This window comes from Terrapene carolina, unplaced genomic scaffold (assembly GCF_002925995.2).
Source record: "Terrapene carolina triunguis isolate 2854851 unplaced genomic scaffold, T_m_triunguis-2.0 Scaffold53, whole genome shotgun sequence".
Lineage (NCBI taxonomy): Eukaryota > Metazoa > Chordata > Testudines > Emydidae > Terrapene > Terrapene triunguis.
In genome coordinates this window covers 4,650,393-4,655,871 of record NW_020664404.1, presented here as the reverse complement: position 1 = coordinate 4,655,871, position 5,479 = coordinate 4,650,393, and positions in this window count along the sequence as shown.

Sequence of the window (5,479 nt, the reverse complement as noted above, 5' to 3'; positions counted from 1 at the left end):
GGGGGGGGGCGGCCAGAGCGCCGGGGGGAGGGCGGCGAGCCCGGCTGTGGCCCCGCGCTCCCCGGCGCTGCGCCGCCCCCCTCCAGGTGCCGCCCCAAGCACCAGCTTGGGTGCTTGGTGCCTGGAGCCGGCCCTGTGTGCCAGCCTCTTTGTCCTCTTTGTGCCAGCCATCTATGGGTTGGATGGCCGTGTTTCCCCTGATTTATTTCCTGACACCACCTCGCACAGAGTAAAAGTTACCAAGAGCTTTGGGTTGAAAGAACCCTGGGTAACACCTATGCACTCCCCAGTGGCAGTGTGTGGCTCGGCTGAGGCCTGCCTCAGTTTCCCTTTCAGTGGGATAACAGTGAGTTGACTTTAACAGCCCAGGCAAGGAGAAACAAAACACTAATTAACACCAGTGTGCCCCTCTTTAATGAAGCCTTCTGAAAGGACCACTGGAATGGTAGTTTAAAGACTCTTCCCTCAGACCCCTTGTTTGGAGTCTGAGAATTTAAAAGTCCCCAAACAAAAATCTGTGCGTCTAGTCAGACCAGTCTTCAGGGAGATGGGCCAAGGATCACCCACTTTTGCCAGGTGTGGAGCTGCAGCCACCCCTCACCCCTTCATGTTTTAAATAGTTTAGTCCTCTAGGTGGAGTAGGGAGCCTCCTGGATTGTACACAGGCGGTCCTGATTGCAACGCTTGGCTGGCCCTTGAAGAGTAGTATACTCCTTCACACGGAGGTAAAGGTGTGCAGGGTTTTTCAGGTGGTGTGCAACACCTTGTGGGATGAGGCCCTGGAGCTGAGAATTTCATTAAAACAGGCCCTGCCTGTAACTGTAACTCTGTGGCCTTGAATAAGTCATTTGACCTCTACATGCCTCAGTCTCCTCCATCTATAAAATGGGGATAAAGATACCTCCCTTACAGAGATACTGTGATGCTTAATTAGTTTGTGTTTTTAAATTGCTCTTAATTCCTTTCTGAGAGATGCTATAGAATGCAAAATACCATGGAGATAAATGAAATTCCTAAGAACCCAATGGCCCTGGTTTTATCACTTCAAGTTAAGATGAAGGAGATGGATGGATTCTTTGTACAATATGTGTTAGCAAAATCCGTGAAGGATTTTATATTGAAACAGAGGAGCATCAGACTTTTATGTTCTACAGATCAGGAGTTTTTTATGTTTGCTATTCCATTAAATATAAGGTATATTGCTAAAGAGCTCTGGGGGAGGAGGAGCAATCACAGGACAAATCAATCCATCAGGTGGTGATGGACTATTTCTTGTTCCATGCAATGATACAGAATGGTGTTTATTTTTTATATGATCAGGACAAAGTCCTTCCCTTCAATCCACAGTGAGAATCCTATCGTATATTAGGCACTTGCTGTGGAGCCGGTTGTTGAAGGTATTGATCAACTTCAGCATTAAGAGCTCCATATACAGAGCTGCCCAAGGGAAACCATTTGCAGCATGCAACAAGAAGTTTTATTGGTCCTTCAGAACCCAGGAAGGGGAGGCTATTTACCTTGTACAGTAACTGGAGTTCTTTGAGTTGTGATCCCCCTCTGGTTGCTTGTAGTGGGGTGGTTACTCCGCTCCTGCCCTGAAGGGCTTAAAACAGCCCTGGGAGAGGGCTGTGGCAGGGGAAAAGCTGAGCTGATTGGGAAAGCAGCCACAGCTATCATGGCCCAGCTGGCCCTTATAAGAGGGTGGTGGGCCAGAAGGATGAAGAGACCAGGGCCGCCCGGGGGGGGAGGGCAAGTAGGGCAATTTGCCCCAGGCCCCGGGCCCTGCAGGGCCCCCCCAAGAATATAGTATTGCAACTTTTTTTTATGGAAGGGGCCCCCAAAATTGCTTTGCCCCATGTCCCCTGAATCCTCTGGGTGGCCCTGGAAGAGACACACTCTCTAGCTCCCTAGAGAGAGAAGGACCTGGCTGCCTGGGAAGCTGAAGAGGGTACCTAGGGTGGAGCAACGCTGGGGAAGGGCAGAGGGAGCTGGGGAGCTCCAGCCTAGCTAAGCCCGAGGCTGCAGGCCGAGTTAAGGGCCCCCAAAAGGGTACTAGGGCTGCAGAGGGGCAGCCCAGGAATAGGCAGAGGCAGCTGGTCCAACCCCCCCTTGCCGATGATGAGTGGTTAACAGACTGCCGTCTGCCCCAGTGAGTGGGAGCTAAATGGAGACTGGCAGTAGCCACTGAGGCAAGGTGGGGATAGGGGGTTGAGGGTTCCCCTGGGAGGGGAGACCCAGAGTGAGGAGGTACTGCGGTGGGCAGAAACCCTGATGTAAAGGGCACCAGGGTCCGGGAGGGACACGGGGGCCAATGCCAGGTGAGGCATCAGCCGGCAGAGGGCACTCTGGAGCTGGAAAAGATCTAATTCCTTGGACAACCAGCAGGAGGTGCCATGCCAGTGAGTTATCACCCCGCCACATTGCTCCATTTGAGATGTGCCTAGGGTGACCAGACGTCCCGATAAAATCAGGACCGTCCCGATTTTTAGGTGTTTGTCCTGCGTCCCGACCGATCTCTGGTCGGGACACAATTTGCTCCGCCGGCAGCACTCTTTTTTTTTTTTCCCCCTTTCCGGCGGCCCCCCCCCCCCCCCCCCCCCCCTTTTCTTCTTCCCCCCCCCCCCCCCCCCCCCCCCCCCCCCCCCCCGGTGTCCCGATATTTTCTTCCTCTCATCTGGTCACCCTAGATGTGCCTGTGCCCCATGCAGCTTCAGAGATTTTCAGCAGCAGTGCTGTTCAGCTCATGCATGAGCTATATGCATCCTCATGCCCCATACTGAGAATACACAGGGATGCATGGATGCCATGCCCTCAGTTCCTTCTCCACTGCAAAGCCCCAACGGAATGAGACTCCAAAGCAAAGGGAAGGAGGATAGGCAGTGGAGCACCCAAAGGGACACAGATCTTGAAGAGCTCCAGTTACTGTGCAAGGTAAGTAGCCTCTCCTTCTACTTCAAGTAGTGTCCTTGTGGGTGCTCCACTTGAGGTGACTCCCTAGCAGTACTGCTGAAGGAGTGTAGAGGCTACAGAACTCAGTCAAAGGCTGTCGGAAGGACTGCCAAGCCAAAGTCAGCATCTGCCTGGGAAGCATCAACTAAGGCATAGTGTCCAGAGAAAGGGGGAACTAAAACCCATGTGCATATTTCCACAGTAGACACATCCATTAGCAGGGTCACAGACATGGAGTACAATCTCATAGAATAAACAATGACCTTAGAGGTACATTAGCAGCCTCATATCACGTGAGTATACAACCAGAAACTCACTTAGAAAACCTCTGGGTAGTCACAGGAACCTCTTTAGTTCTGGTTGCAATAGAAACAATCTCATGGAGGATCAGAAAGGTTTAGTCCTGTCCACATATATGCCAATGCTCACCTGACATGTAAAGGATTAAGGACAGCTTTCTGTTTTGACTGATGAGGTTGGGGTAGAAAACTGGGAGATTAATTTAATGATCGATATGAAAATCCAAAGTAAGCTTGGGTAAGAAGCATGGATATGGTCAAAGAGACACTTTATCATTGAAAAAGACAGTATATGGAGGGTCAGACCTTAAAGCGCCCAGTTCTGCAACCCTTCGGGCAGAGGTAATAACTACTAGGAATTCCATTTTCATGGAGAGGTTCAGAAGAAAGCAGGTTTCTAACAGTTCAAAATGCAGCTTCATCAAAGAATGAAGAACTAAATTTAAGTCTCAGGTGGGAGCAGGTTGTCTAACATTAGGGAAGAGATCTGACAGACCTTTTTATAAAACCTCGATGTTGTAGGTTGAGCAAATACCAAACAGCTTTGTACCGGAGAATGGAAAGCTGTGATGGCAATGAGGTGAACGTTGTGCTGTCTTCACAGTAAGTAGTCTAACTCCTCAGAGACGGGAGAGTCAAGAGAAGACAAACTACAGCGAGCACACCCATGGTAAAACCTTTTCCTTTTCTGAAGATAAATCTTTCTGGTAGAATCTTTTCTATTGTTTAGAAGAAGCTCCTGAACCTCTGTGGAGCTGAGAACCATCTAGGTACCAGGCCTTGAGCTTCAGCATGTTCATTTTGGGGTTAAGGATATTCCCTGAACACAAAAAGAACAGGAGTACTTGTGGCACCTTAGAGACTTAGAAATTAATTTGAGCATAAGCTTTCGTGGGCTACAGCCCACTTCATCAGATGCATAGAATGGAACATATAGTGAGGAGATATATATACATACAGAGAACATGAAAAGGTGGGAGTTGCCCAACCAACTCTAAGAGGCTAATTAAGATGAACTGTTAGCAGGAGAAAAAAAACTTTTGTAGTGATAATCAAGGCAGTTTGACAAGAAGCTGTGAGGATACTTAACATGGGGGAAATAGATTCAATGTGTGTAATGGCTCAGCCATTCCCAGTCTCTATTTAAGCCTAAATTGATAGTATCTAGTTTGCATATCAATTCAAGTTCAGCAGTTTCTCATTGGAGTCTGTTTTTGAAGCTTTTCTGTTGCAAAATTGCCATCTTTAAATCCGTTACTGAATGGCCAGAGAGGTTGAAGTGTTCTTCTACTGGTTTTTTAATGTTATGATTCCTGATGTCAGATTTGTGTCCATTTATTCTTTTGCGTAGAGACTGTCCGGTTTGGCCAATGTACATGGCAGAGGGGCATTGCTGGCACATGATGGCATATATCACGTTGGTAGATGTCAAGGTGAATGAGCCCCTGATGGCGTAGCTGATGTGATTAGGTCCTATGATGATGTCACTTGAATAGATATGTGGACAGAGTTGGCATTGGGTTTTGTTGCAAGGATAGGTTCCTGGGTTAGTGTTTTTGTTCTGTGGTGTGTGGTTGTTGGTGAGTATTTGCTTCAGGTTGGGGGGCTGTCTGTAAGCAAGGACAGGTCTGTCTCCCAAGATCTGTCAGAGTGAGGGATCATCTTTCAGGATAGGTTGTAGATCTTTGATGATGCGCTGGAGAGGTTTTAGTTGGGGGCTGAAGGTAACGGCTAGTGGCGTTCTGTTATTTTCTTTGTTGGGCCTGTCTTGTAGTAGGTGACTTCTCGGTACTCTTCTGGCTCTGTCAATCTGTTTTTTCACTTCAGCAGGTGGGTATTGTAGTTTTAAGAACGCTTGATAGAGATCTTGTAGGTGTTTGTCTCTGTCTGAGGGATTGGAACAAATGCGGTTGTATCTTAGAGCTTGGCTGTAGACAATGGATCGTGTTGTGTGTCCTGTATGGAAGCTGGAGGCATGTAGGTAAGTATAACGGTCAGTAGGTTTCCGGTATAGGGTGGTGTTTATGTGACCATTGCTTACTAGCACAGTAGTGTCAAGGAAATGGACCGCTTGTGTGGATTGGTCTAGGCTGAGGTTGATGGTGGAATGGAAATTGTTGAAATCATGGTGGAATTCCTCAAGGGCTTCTTTTCCATGGGTCCAGATGATGATGTCGTCATCAATGTAGCACAAGTAGAGGAGGGGCATTAGGGGATGAGAGCTAAGGAAG